We start from the raw sequence: 15,406 nt of genomic DNA on the forward strand, positions 1-15,406 counted from the left end.
GGGTTGCCTCATACCTCCCTATACCGAGAGTCTGGGACCTGTAGATACAAGAGATCTTTATCCAAGATTAGCAGTTAGTGGGGATGCAAGATACTCCCGTGAAAGCGACTTTTTCTCGAGACCTCCCTACGAAGGTGAGGCGAGACCATCAAGTTCAGGAATGCCGTTCTTACAACCTCAAGGTGAGGAAGAACCAAGATCCCTAGGTATGGGAAGTTTGTTCCCAAGACCTAATTATGGTGAAGGACCAAGTGAGACACATCCCACTGCCCCGAGTTATGCTCCCACTCTGACCCCGCAGGTGTTACATGACAAATCTTTAGAAAGAATATTAGAAGAAAAAGAGCGAGAAGCTCTAGCAAAACAGAGAGCAGAGATAGTTCAAAGAATCTCCCAGTTGAATACAAGTCCTGAAGCCTTGACAATCCCAGTGACTATTGGACCAGTGGTTCCGTTGTATGGGGACCGACAAGAGAGTCCAAAACCTCCAGTCATAGCACAACCTAGACCAGAACCCTTAATCGTAGATGAACAGACGAGTGAGTGCGAATCTGAAGTCTCACTATTGGACCTGCCCATTAGGAATCCAGGGAAAAGGATGCAGAAAAGACATAATCCTTTCAACACGAGGGAAATTCAAATGGAAACGACTTCGGGTACTAAAAGTGTCACACTAGTTACACCTGAGGAAATTGAAAGATGGAGTCAAGAATTAGAAAAACAAACTCCGCAGACGAAACCTTTAGATCTCTACAAATTGAGAGTAGAAATAGAAGAGCTAATGGCAGGAAATGTAGGATTAGACAGATTAAATACCTACTCTGAGGAAGAACTGTTGTTCATTTGCAAAAGTCTTACCCGGAATGCCCGAGTACTTCATGAGAAATTGACATATACTGCTGCTAGCATGGGAATAGATATTTCTAAGTCTAAACCCTTGCAGAAACCGTACAGAGCAGATTTTTCAGACAAAGATTTAGAAAACCTGAACGTGTCAGGAAAGAAGGCGCAGGTCAAAGAATTATTGACAGTGTTGCAGAAATGGGGAGATGTAGAAAGATGGAAAGCCAGGTGGGCCAGAAAGAAAGATGAGGCTAGATCTAGACAGGCGACCCCAGAATTCGTTCTAAAAGAAGCTGACAAGCCAGAGCAATTGTACCCTATGCGTGAAGTGCCAGGTGGAAAATATGTGCACGTTCCATGGTCCAGGCAGGATATTGTGTCCTTTACTAATGATTTCCCGAAATTACGAGAGAAGCCTGTGGATTGGTACAGACAGGTGGAGAGGTTTGTAAAAGTGCAAAAATGCTTGTGGAAAGACCTGGATGGGTTCTTTGATATTGTGGTCCCGGTAGACTTGTGGACCGAGTGTAAAATAGCCATAGCCTGGCCTAGTGAGGAATACCCGAGGGATTCTAGAACAGGAGAACCCTCTAAAGAAGTGATGAGAAAATATGATCAGGTAATTCAGCATCTGAAGCTAAAAGTGCCCGCAAAGGAAACTGATTGGACCAAGATAGATAGAACAACGCAGGAAAGGGACGAGACTGTGCATTCCTTTTATGAGAGACTGTTACAGGTGTTCAAAACATACAGTGGTATAGATAACATCGAGATGAAAGACATGACTCACTTCATTTACAGGTTTGTAAACGGTTTAAGACCCGAAATTTGTCAATGGATCAAAGATAACAAAATCTGTTGGCAGTCCAAGAAAATAGACGAGGTCCTACGGTATGCAAAATACTGTGAGGACGAGATGGCAGATAAGAAAAAGGCAGTCAAGGAGAAGGTGATGTGGGCACAAGTAAAGCTCACAGAACAACAGGAAAAACAATTAAATAAATTGAGTAAAAGTACCCAAAATCAAGGACCTGGGGGTGGAGGTGGAGGAAAGCCCCGAGCAAAAATGAGCAGGGAGGAAGCCAAAAAGAAATTTCCCTGCCACCAGTGCGGAGAAATCGGGCACTGGAGAGACGAGTGTCCATATTTACAAAGTGATAATACCCAAACCCCTGATTTAATTTCACAGACGCAGAATGAAAAGCCAAGAAAGACCCAGCAGCAGGTAAAAACGATTCAAGTACCCCGAGCGCCCAAGCCAACTTTTAAGGGAAAATCACCAGAGGGTGATGACGTGGAGAACTGGGGGGGCAATGAGAACAGAAATGCAGCAACTTCGCAGTATTTATTAAATGACACTTTTTTCTGTGACGATCAGTACTGACGGGGCCTGAGAGGGGAGGACAAGGAGTGTGTACTTGGCGCCTCCTTGCCGGTAGACCAGTCAGGGCCATACATAGAAGGAAAGGTTGATGGAAATGATGTCACCTTTCTGTTGGACACTGGTGCTACCCGTTCTACTGTGAGAACAGCAGACGTTCCAAACCTACCCCTCTCGGGAGAAGCAATCCAAGTAGTGGGTGTATCTAATCAATTGATTAGTACCCCCGTTACAGAACCAATGGAGATCTCAATTGGAAACTTTAAAGAAATGCACAGATTTGTCGTCTGTGATACTAGTCCAGTAAACTTACTGGGACGTGATTTGCTGTGCAAAATGAACTGTACCATCTTTTGCACACCAAAGGGCGTCGAAATTCAAACCCCAGACGAGGATGGTATTTATAAGCTAATGTTAATTAGACCTGACTCAGAAATTAAACGAATCACTATACAAGACTTACCTGAAGAACTTCAACAGACAGTGAAGCCAGAAGTATGGGACTTACAGGAAAGGATGTAGGATTAATGGCCAATGTAGACCCAATACAAATAGCCATGAAAGAAAATGCGGTTTACCCCAATACAAAGCCCTACAGAATGAGTGCCGAAGTAAGAGCAGGAGTTGCCATTGAAATACGGAAATTGCTAGAAGCAAACATCATACAAGAAGTGATGAGTAGTCCATGTAACTCACCCATAATTGGAATCAAGAAACCTAGTGGCAAGTACAGAGTAGTGCAGGACCTGAGAAAGGTAAACAAGATTGTGGTTCCTTGTTGTCCTATTGTCCCGAACCCCGCAGTGATCCTGTATCAGATTCCCTGGGATGCTGAATGGTTTACTGTGATGGACCTATGTCACGCATTTTTTTCGATCCCATTGCACCCAGACAGCAAATTTCTTTTCTCATTTGCTTTCCACAGTCACGTGTATGTTTGGAATTGTGTCCCCCAGGGGTACACAGAAAGCCCCTCTATCTTTAATCAGATCTTGAAAAAATGCCTTGAAACTTTAGTCTTACCTGGAAAGTCTGTTTTGGTGCAATACATTGATGACCTATTGGTGGCGTCCAAAAGTCATAGGGATTGCGTGATTGACACCATTGCCCTACTGAATCACCTAAGTGAAAAAGGACATAAAGTGGCCCCTGAAAAATTGCAGTTCTGTTCAAAATCGGTGAAATATCTGGGACACCAGATAGAAAAGGGAATCAGAAAAGTCACCTCAGAGAGAGTCAGAATAATTCAAGAGATGCAGTTACCCCGTACTCAGAAAGAAATCAGAATGTTCCTTGGAGTTGTAGGTTACTGCAGGCAATGGACTGTGGGATTCGCAGTCCTAGCAAAGCCTTTGATAAAAATGACAAAGAAAGGAGCACAGGACCCTGTGGAATGGGATGATGAAAGCTTAACAGCATTCACTAAGTCACGAGATTGTCTGTGTACAGCACCTGCTCTAGGGATGCCTGATTATTCCAAGGAGTTTGCTCTATTCTGTGACACTCGTGATAATTGTGCATTGTCAGTCCTAACACAGGAGCATGGCTTGACCAGACGACCCGTGGCATACTTTTCTGCCACTTTGGATCCAGTGGCTGCTGGATTACCTGGGTGTTTGAAAGCGGTAGCTGCCACTTGCACAAGCTTAGAGCAGAGTGAATCCATTGTCATGGGACATCTATCTGTGTATGTTCCCCATGCAGTTGTGATTTTGCTGACCCGAACCAAGACTCAGTATCTCACCCCTAGTCGGCTGACTAAATACGAGAGGATTCTCGTGGGTGCTGCAAATGTGGCCATTACTCGGTGTAATATTTTGAACCCAGCCACTCTACTCCCTGACTCAATGATTATGGAAGATGGGGGGAGAAAACGAGCATGACTGCATTAACCTGACAGAGTTCAGTACCAAACCCCGCCCAGACATTAAAGAAACACCCTTGCCTGTACATGATGAGGAATGGTTTGTGGATGGTTCATGCATGAGACACGAACTTGTAGGCCTAAGTGCTGCCTACGCTGTGGTTGCTTTAGACAAAGTTAAAGAAGCATCCTGTTTATTCGGAGTAAAGTCTGCACAAGTAGCCGAATTGATTGCCCTGATAAGAGCTTGTAAATTGGGAAAAGACCAAAGAATAACGGTGTATACTGACAGCCAGTACTGTTATGGGGTTGTGCATGACTTTGGCCAATTATGGCTACAAAGAGAATTCCTGACGTCATCAGGTACTCCCATTCGAAATGGAAAAGTTATACAAGACCTTCTAGAGGCAATCCAATTACCAAAAGACTTGGCAGTGGTCAAATGTGTTGCTCATAAAAAGGGCCGTGACCCTGAGTCATTGGGAAATGATTTTGCTGATCGAGTAGCAAAACAATGCGCTATGGATCGCATGTCAATAAATATCAAACTGGGTGGGATTGGAAACAGCTGCTAACTTATGGTGTTTGAAGAAGTGCCTACCTGGGATGAAGTGAGAGAATGGCAGCATGCTGTGCCCTGGGAAGAGAAAGAGAAGTGGAAGGAACTTGGTTGTCGACCAAGACGGGAGGATGGTGTCATTGTGAGCCCGGATGGTATGCCTGTGTTACCTAGACACCTGCTTGCCCCTATGGCCAGATTGATACATGAAGGAGCACACATTGGTAGGGATGCCATGGTTCTGGTATTTCAACAGACCTGGTACAACCCGAAATTCAGGAAGGTAGCAGAATCCCTTTGCCAGAGGTGCTTGACATGTCAACAGTTCAACGCTGGCAAGAGAACAGTAGTTGAACTGGGGAAGATTGGGAAGTCCGGGGGTCCCTTTGTAAGAATACAAATAGACTTCATCACCATGCCTCGTTGCGAGGGAAAAAGATATGTCCTTGTCATTGTCTGCCTATTTTCAAAATGGGTGGAAGCTTACCCTGTTCCCCAGAGTGATGCCTTAACAGTAGCCAAATTGTTACTGCGAGAATTGATACCTAGGTTCGGGGTTCCAGTCACTATTGAATCAGATAGAGGCGGACATTTTCAGAATGAAGTGATGGAACAACTCTGTAAAGCATTTGGAATCACACAAAAGTTGCACTGTGCACATCGTCCAGAGGCTTCTGGAGTAGTAGAGCAAATAAATGGCACTATAAAATCGAGGTTGGCAAAAATGTGTGACTCAACTGGAATGAATTGGATTACTGCCTTGCCTCTTGTTCTGATGGGACTCAGAAGTATTCCAGATCGGAGAACAGGCCTGAGCCCCCATGAAATCTTGATGGGAAGAGTGATGAGACAAGCATGGGTACCAGGAAACAAACTGTTAAGCATGATTTGGTACTTGAGTACTGCAGGCAACTGGGTGACCAAGTGCGTTCTATCTCTCGCCAGATTGGGGAAGACGCCGTCGCCAACCCGACAACTCCAGTTCACAAATTGGTTCCTGGTGACTGGGTTAGAATCAAGAAGCACACTCGTTCGAGTTGCCTTGCACCGAGGTGGGGAGAAAAACGCCAAGTAATACTGGTGACCACGACAGCGGTGAAGTGTGCAGGCGTTCCCAAGTGGATCCATGCCAGCCATACACAAAAGGTAATTCAAGACAAAGAGCCTGGAGCTGAAGGTTGTCCAGCTGAGGGGTCTGCGGATGTCGGTCCTGAAGTAGCTGATGACGAACAGCCGAGCACCAGCCAAGATGATTGGATACCCATAATCGATCTCATTGAAGACCCAATCAGAACAAGAGAGCGAATCTACGAAGATAGAGAGTGGGATAGAGAGGTCGAGACAGGCACAGGCGAAGACCCTCAGATTATTGAGATTCACATCAAGTCTGAGGACGAAGAAGAAGGTCAGACAGGGATAGAACAGGTGATTGACACACCTCCACTAACTCCTGAAATCGAAAAGGGACAGACTAGAACTAGTGTAAAAGTTCGAGCAGAAGAAAATCAAGGGATCGAAGTGCTTGAACAGGATCAGATAGAATTAGAAGAACGTGTTCAGGACACAGAAACAGAGACATTCAAAAGCCAAACCCAAAAATCACCTGAACCAGGCCAGCTTAGTAACCAGGCAGAAGAAATAGATACAAGACCTGGGACTAGTCAGACAGGAAGGGAAGAAGCAGAAACAGAAGTGCCACAAACAAGTGAAAACAAAAGAGTATTAGAAGAAAGCCAAATCACAGTGCCAGCCAAAAGACTTAAGAAAAAGAAAAATATCGAACCAAGATATATTAAGAGACTAAGGCTGAGAATAAAAACAGTAGAAGAGAAACTTGCTGACAGAAGAAAAAGCATACGAATAGCGGAACAAGCTGGAGAAAGCTCCGAACGAAGGAGTAATCGAATAAAGAGACTGAACGAAAAATATCAAGATCCTGAGTGGACTTACTTGATTTTGGAAAATCTTGAGGATCTTGATATTACTGACGAAAGCAACGGAGAACCGATTGCTGATTACTCTGCAGAGGAAGAGGACGAACCGCCGTGAAATTGCTCAGCATAAAGATTCCTGTGGAAGGCCACAAAGAGGGATTGAAACTTCTTCTGAGCCAAAATGTCTGATTCAAACGTGAGTGGTAGACCTAGCCGCAGTTGTTGCAAAACATGCTGCAAAGTATGTATATGTAGTATAGTTATAGTTATATTAGTTTGGATAGGCCTAACAGTTTTCATTCCTTTTATGGTAAGCAAAAGTACTAATATTTACCCTACTCAGACTACCGACACTGAGGAACTAACAACACGAAGTGTAGAAAGACGTGAAAAGGCACTTAGACAAACAAAACGAGACTTAGAAGCATCAGATGAGGAAGGACTACATTATCATGGAGTTAAGAACCAGACTCATTTAAATGTTTTCGCAAACCTGTTAGTACATTATGTAGAAACTATGGAAATAGAAGATTGCTATGTCTGCATGAAGCTACCTACTTCAGTAGCTGAAGGCATGACTTATCACCACCTACCTTTGACTTACGGAATTTCCTGTAGTATTTTAGCAAGCTTATTTTACAAAAGAGGACCATTACAGTACTATTACTCTAACTCAGACGTGATATTTTCTGAACTTCCTATACGTGGAAATTTGAATCCTGTACATACTAAAAGTGACGTTACACGTTATGTGGGAGAATACTTTCTGACTATAGGTACCATAGACCTAAATGACGCACACAGGGACAACTTGACTTGTTCATTACATGAACAAGAGAAAATATTTTTGAACATGGCAGAGAAAAGAAGGGAGAGTTTCCAAAGAAAGGCAAATGACAAAAGACAGAAAACCCCAAAATGGGCTGAGGACATGGAAAGCACCTCAAATGGCGGGGCAGGGCCTGCTCTGTTGCTGGATTTCGAAAGGAAAGGGAAACTCTGTCTTCATCGAGAGAAGACTAGTTATTATAATAACATTTTCATTGGTTCCAGTCAATGTGAGCACAATTACAAGGTAATTGGAGGTTGGGGTTTCAAAAATGGGTCAGAACCTGTGTTTCCCGGAATTTATTATATATGTGGAAACAAGGCTTATTTCAAATTGCCGGATCACTGGTATGGAAGCTGCTACTTTGGCATTGTCTTCCCGAAAATATACCATGTGAATGAAATTGCTGGAAGCAATGAAAACACTAATTTATTTATTTATTTATTTATTTAAGCTTGTATCGCGCACAGCTACCCACAATGGGTTTCCCGGCGCCAGGGACAGACTGTAGAAGAAAGAGGAAATGTCGCCTTAACTTGAGGCCTCAGCCAACTATTGGTCACGCTTAGTAAAAAGCAAGGTCTTCAGAGCCTTACGGAAGCGGAGTAAGTTGGTCTCAGATTTTAATGCCAATGGGAGGGAGTTCCAGTATTTAGGACCCAGAGTCGAAAAGGAGCGGCCTCCCATTTTTGTCAGCTTCCATCTAGGTACTGTGAAATTACCAGTGTCCGATGACCTTAGTGAGCGCAGGGGTCTGTAGGGTTTTACCAGCCCCTGAACATATGCTGGGGCGCTGCCCTGCTTAGCCTTGAACATGTAGCAGAGTGCCTTGAATTTAACGCGTTCAGGGATACTCAACCAGTGGAGGTCGCGCAAGGCAGTAGTGGCTGAGGTGCGTCTGGGGACGTTCTTAAGCAGGCGCGCAGCCGCGTTTTGCACCACCTGCAGCACATGTATAGTGGCTTTATCTGCTCCCAAATAGAGAATGTTGCCATAGTCCAGGCGAGATGTTACAAGTGCCTGGACTACGGTTCTGCGAGTGGAGAGAGGGAGCATCCACAGAATCTTGTGAAGCCACCACAGAGTTGAAAAACAAATGGCTGAAACCTTAGTAGCCTGTTGTCTCATCGTTAGCCTGTCGTCAATAATGACACCCAGGTTACGAACTGCGGTCGATGGTGTAGGCGCATTACCCAGTTCAATGGGCCAATGGCGGGGACCCCATAGATGTTTGTTCTGTCCCAGGATGACCACCTCGGTCTTCTCCCCATTCAGCTTGAGACAGTTTCTCCGCATCCAGTCGGCTACAAGAGTGAGGCCCGACTTGAGTGCGGAGATGTTGTTTACGTCTCTTCCTGATAAGGAGAAGACGATCTGGGTGTCGTCTGCGTAGGAAAACAGGGTTAACCCAGCTTGTTCGACTAAGGTTGCCAAGGGTTTAACGTAAATGTTAAATAATAAAGGGCTAAGAATTGAGCCCTGGGGGACGCCGCGGGTGGAAGGGCAGATGGCGGAGGCTGCTTTGGAAGAAAACACTTGGAAGTTTCGGTCGTTGAGAAAGGATGCCAGCCAGGCCAAGGCCTGGCCTGCCACCCCTAGGGATTTCAGAGAGTCGATGAGGATGGAGTGTGACACGGTGTCGAAGGCTGCGCTCAAATCCAGCAGGATGAGCGCATGGTGTTTCCCTGATCGACACCGTGCCTAAGACTCTCTGTTACCCCCCAGGAGGGCTGTCTCAGTTGAGTGCCTAGGCCGAAAGCCTGACTGAGAAGGATGGAGGAAACCAGTGTTGTCAACCAATTTAGAGAGCTGAGAATTTATATGTCTCTCCAGTATCTTTGAGAAGATTGGCAGTAAAGATATAGGGCGAAAATTAGCAGGATTTGAAGGATCTGTGCCCAGTTTTTTCAGTAACGGTACAACCATGGCGTGTTTCCAAGGTTGTGGGACATGGGCCTCGCTCAGAGAAGCGTTAAGTAATTTAATGAAGGTGGGATGAGTGAGGGGATCTAATTGTTTTAGTATTTTGGCCGGGAGAACGTCCTGTGGAGAGCCCGATCGCACACTGTTTAAACAGGAGAGGAAGGAAATGGCATCTAAGGGCTGCCAAGTAGTGATTACTGCATCAGTGTCGGTGTTTCCCAATTCCTGGACTAAATCAGGGGCAGTATACATAGTACCTGGAAGTGTAGTGAAATTGTCATAGATAAGATCAACTTTATTTATAAAGTAATCCGCTAAGGCCTGACACTGGGTGGCATCAAGTGCCGGAGGAGGAGGGGTGGAGTTAGCACCAGTCAATTTTTTGACAACAGAGAATAGCACCTTTGGGCAGTTTTGTGCATCAGTCACAGTTTTTCTTGTGTAGTCTGCTTTCGCAGTTTTGCAACAGTTATGGTACTTTTTCAAGGCTTCTTTATATATGGCTTTGCGTGAAGGAGAATAGCCTTGTCTCCATTTACGTTCCAAGGTCTTACAATGTGAGCGGAGACTTTTAAGTTGTTCCGAGTACCATGGAGCAGGGGGATGGTGTGAGAATGTGGGCTTAGATGTCATTGGAAGCGCTGTGTTGACTGCAGTGGTTAGCCAGAGTTCGGTGGCGCAATTAAGTGCAGTAATTGGTAGTTCAACACACGGAAGTGTTTTAATCAGAAGTTTGTTGAGTTCTGGCATGTTGATCTTCCCCCAGTTCCGAGCTGGCCTCGTGGTTTCCACCTCAGGTCTATTAGCTATATCAGCCATGTCAAAAGAGAAGGGGACAGCTAAGTGGTCGGACCAGGTGATTTGTAGGGCTTCACGAGAACAATCCAGAGACAGGTTGGATAGGACCGGGTCCAGTAAGTGACCAGCACAGTGAGTGGGACCTGTGTTTAGAAGTTGAAGGTTAAAAGCTTCCAAAATGGAGAGAAGCTGATTCCTGTTAGGGCACTCATGGTCATCTAAGTGTATATTTAGGTCCCCTAAGATTGTGAAATTCGGCGCTTTAATCATTACTGGAGCTAGGAAATCCGGTAATGATGTTAACCAAGGGCTCGCTGTCCCAGGGGGACGATATACCAATAGCCCTGACAGCGTGAATTGGGGGGTAATGGACAATTTAAAAAGGGCTGATTCACAATCTTTTTGAGTGGTGTCTACCAATTTACAAGTATATACATTCTTGTAAATAATTGCAATTCCTCCACCCCTGCCAGAAGCTCTATCTTGGCGAAGAATGGCATAATTAGAGGGAATGGCGTTTGCAATATTCGGACCTGAGCAGTCTCTGAGCCACGTTTCGGTCAGGAATATGGCATCAGGTTGATTTTGAACTAATGGCTTAGTGCGTAGCAAAAGAGAAAGCGTAGGAGAAATAATGGGTAGTATTTTTAGTGCACTGATACCTGGAGTGGGAGTGGTTCTGAACACTCACAGAATTTGCAAATTATCCACAATAGTGGATGTGTTGTCTACTGACACGGCTCATGGATTTCTGCTGGTCAATACCGAAATGGTTGCGATCAGATCAATGGTTTTGCAGAACAGACTTGCGCTTGACACCTTATTAGCAAGAGAGGGCGGAGTCTGCCGGATGTTGAAGGCGCAACATTGTTGCACTTACATTCCGGACAAAAGTGTGTAGCTCAAAAGATATGTGAAAAACATTACTAATTTGGAAAAGGAACTCAAACCACTCGAGGTTGACAGTGCCTGGAAGAGACTGGTTGATGGTCTCTCCAATGTAGGTCATTGGTTTGCTAGCTTAGGTAAAAGCTTACTGTTTAAGGTACTGATGCCAATTGGAGTGATAGGGTTTATCCTATTTCTCATATTCGTCTGTTGCAAATGTCGCAAACACACAAAGAAGTATCAAGTGAATGCGAGAGGTGTGAAACGGAGTGTGGATGAGCTGGAATTGGAAGAAATGAATAATCAGATTTACAAAAGGGTGAAAAATTCTCACCCTACCAAAAATGAGAAGGAGGAACTGAATCACCTGTTGGAAGAAATAGAGTTGTACAAAGTGTGAAAGAAAGTTGGCATCTGGTTCCGTTATTTTGTGATGATAGTAAATATCATCAAAGAGGGGATTGATAGAGCAAGATTTCGCATCGCGACTTGCTCGAGTCAAGAACCTCAAAATCTATTATAATCCCGTAATCCAAATTGTACGTTTTACTAATCTCCTTTATTTTTGATATGCGTGTGTATTAGTGAAGCTTGCCTATGTGTTCTACTAATACAAATAACCCTTGTACCTAAAATGGCCGCTGCTTGAATTTTCGCTTCTGCGCATGCGTTAGTCACACTCACGTGACTCTACGTAGATGTAGTTCTGGAGGGAAAGGGTGCGCATGCGTAATGGCTATAAGATGGCCGCTTAATGTGATAACGAGGTGAAGCTCGTGCTGTTGCTCATCGTGTTTTTATGTGTAGCACTTACCCTTAATAGCATAGTATATTTTTATAATAATAATCCTGAAGTACGAAATCATGATATGTAATACATTCATTTATTTCTATGTTTTAATTTGTTTTCGCTTACTTTTCATGTGTCATGGGACACGGGGGTCCGAATGGGTCGAGAGCCATCTTGAAGGTCCTTTCTGCGCATGAGCGCAAACGCCCGGGTGAAGTAGCCTTGAACAGTGGAACTCAGCCAGCTGGCAGCCACAGTCGAGATGCTCATGAGAAACTGACCTGCAACCCAGCAAGATGGAGTTAAATGTTCTAAAACTGTTACAATGATATTGTTCCTATTGTATTCTGCATATTCTCTCATGGGAACCCCAATATTGCTAGGCGGTACCCTAGAATGCAAATTAGGCCTTAGAAAAGTCTGTTCTGATTGGTGTGTTAACCCATCCTACCTTAGGACCAATCGAAATTGGGGATTCTGACACTTTGCAACAATTGGGGGGTGGTACACTGACCCAAAAGAGTATATCTAGGATAGGTTCACCTAGGGAATTTGTCCGACTTGTCCGAATAGCTGACCTGTCACTGACCCAACGCACTCAATAGGTGACTGAATACAGAGAGCTGCGGAGCACTCTGTCCGAATTTGACCATAGACTCTAAGGTTTTACTAAACCTCAAGTGCTGGCGGAGCACTTTGCTGGGGAGTTCGCTAACCCAATCGGGGTTCTGACTGATAGCTGCAGAGAGGGTGGAGCGCAGGCGTTGCTTCCGAACTGCGGGTGCTGGTCGTGCCTTGGTGGTCCTGTCCTGATCCTAATCTGGTTTTCCTGTCCTGTCCTGGGGTGTCCAGTCTGCACCTGCTGTCCCGTTGATGTCTGTCCTTCCTGGGGGTATTTCCTGCCCTTAACTGACCCGTGGCCAGGGTTGGTTTTCACACCAGTCTAGGTAAATATACTGCTGCAAACTCTAAACTGCACCTTTCTATTTTTCTGTCTTTGCTTCAATAAAGACATACCTTTGCACATGATAATTTTCCATACTTTCCGCAACCTTTGCATATCCTAAAGTCATTTCGCATTTAATTTCATAGCGTGTTCCTATGTTACCCTACCTTTTAGAAATCATTTCTCCATTGCAGTTTGCAATTTTCTTATGTGGTCTATAATTTTTCTCCTATAGAACTGACTGAAGTAAATTTCTAGAGATATAGCGTATTCCACTTTTTACTCTTATTTAGTTGTTTTAGGATTCCTAATTTCCCATTCATATTCATGAAATATGTTTCCCGTAGTATAAATGTATACTTACATAAACTTGCCCTTTTAAAGATGTCTATTCTTAAGTTCCATTTATAGCATATTCCCTGTTGCACTATCATTTAGAAAACCTAAATGTTTACCCTTACTTTGTTCCTTTATGGATATGTGATTTTCGTCATCTTGATTATTGACTGCCTTTTTACTGTGAACCTTATAATTTCCGAAACTGATTTCTAGATAAAATTCTTAAAACTTCCCAGTTGTCCGTGATCATTTTATGAATATCAAAGCTATTTAAATTAGGTTTTGTATTTTGCTGCCTTTCCTTTTACAGCTAGCTCCCTGACCCATCGTGGTCATAGGTACCCGTAACGGTGGATGGTAAGTCGGGTACTCTAGAAACAAATCGAAGGGACTCATGGTTATTGGTAGTAGATTGTAAAGTCATCTGATCAATGTATATGGTGAAGTGAAGTATATGGGCCCGAAAACCAAAGTGGTGTAATTATTGGTCGGGTGACCTGCGATCTCTATCAGTAATATGTGATTACTAATGGCACTCATAGTATGAGTATCAAGAGACACAATCAAAATTTGAAACCAGTCCACATTATGTGTGCTGCTACTGCTTCTAACAACCTGAACAAGAAATGAAGTAGGTGATTCCCAATACTGGGGCATACACTGGCGAAAAGGTGCTTATCATTTCGCTGGCTGAGTGTTAGTCCCCCTGCATGGGAGGCTGGAGAGAAAAACCTGCTCGAATGGGCCGGTACGGAGGAGGCACATATGAGAAAGACTAGACGGGATGAGGCTTGGGATGCCCTGCTCGCCCCCGTGAGGGCGTTCAGCCTGGACTGGTTGATCGAATAAGACAGGACGTTAGTGATATTATGGGGACAGGGTGCATGTATACCAGAGACTGAGGGCCATATTATCAAGAAAGGGCGATACATTATCGCCGCTTTTATCGGCCATAATGGGCTTGATAATATGCCCATGTGAATTCCCATAGAAGCCCAGGTTCTGGTGTTACCTTGGCTGCTATGGGAATTCACAAGGGCATATTATCAAGACCATTATTGCCGCTTTAGCAGCAGTTTCCTGCCGATAAAAGCGGCGATAGTGTATCGCCCTTTCTTGATAATATGGCCCTGAGTGACCACCGATGGTGAGGAATGGTGACAGAAGAACTATAGAGAGAATCAAGGCTATTCCTGACTACGCGTCCTGCTAACTGACTGGAAGCTAAGGGGGGAGGCTATGGGAGGGATAAATGTTCCATGCAGTGTTTATGGTAACTCTGGGTCTGATTTAGATCTTGGTGGACAGGTTACTCCTTCACAACGGTGACACATACACGCCAAAATATAAATCCCGTAGGATATAGTGGGATTTATATTTAGGCGGAAAGGATATCTGTCACCGTTGTGAGGAGTAACCGGTCCGCCAAGATCTAAACCTGTCCCCATGTTTGTTCTGCTTGTGGGCCATGTTACTTTGCAGTTTCTGTGCTGGAGCACGGTACGATAATTCATTGCTGCAGTGCAGACAGATATTGAAGACCTTGTAAACTTGATGATAATGGACTTTTCACTACATGCTTGCAGGCCTCGCTACTTCACCAACCTGCGACACACGTGAGTGGCTTAATCTGCTGTTCTGAAATGTTAAAGAGGTGTGGCGCCGCGGCCAGGGCGACTAACGCTGGAATCTGGGGACCACGGTTCGATCCCCGGCTCCGGCGGCAGGTTAGCCCAGCACCATGAGACTCTGGGCAATAGCTTGCTTAATCTTCCCGACGGCCCCCAGCGCCTAGAGACCCTAACGGGTGATTGTGCGCTTTACAAATGTGGATTATTATTAAAACATTTTTACTGCAATTTATTCTGTACTAATATTTGAAATGTCAAAAAAGAAATATTTTAAAAAAAGAACGTTATGGATGTAGTTGAAGATGTTCCAAAAGTTCACCTTCACCAATCTTTGTGAACAATAGTATTCTTTTGATGTCTTCCCCACGGCGTTATGTTCTGTTCCCCATAATATCTAGTGAGTGAGTAGACTGAATGCAAATTATTGTGGTATGTTTGTATTACACAGGGGTCGCACTTTAGCTATGTTGTCTCTTGTTTAAGGTTCAGGTTTGTTTCTGGGCATATACACTATATTTGAAATACAACATGATATATAATATAAATATTTACATATTTCTCAAAGATTTAATGATTTATTATTATTAGTAATGTATCCACATTTTACCTATCAGGACAGCAAAACACACAAGGTGATGGACGGAATGTTGCACAATGGCAAAACATTCACCCCCAGTCACA

Source organism: Lissotriton helveticus, chromosome 5_1 (assembly GCF_964261635.1).
Source record: "Lissotriton helveticus chromosome 5_1, aLisHel1.1, whole genome shotgun sequence".
Classification (NCBI taxonomy): domain Eukaryota; kingdom Metazoa; phylum Chordata; class Amphibia; order Caudata; family Salamandridae; genus Lissotriton; species Lissotriton helveticus.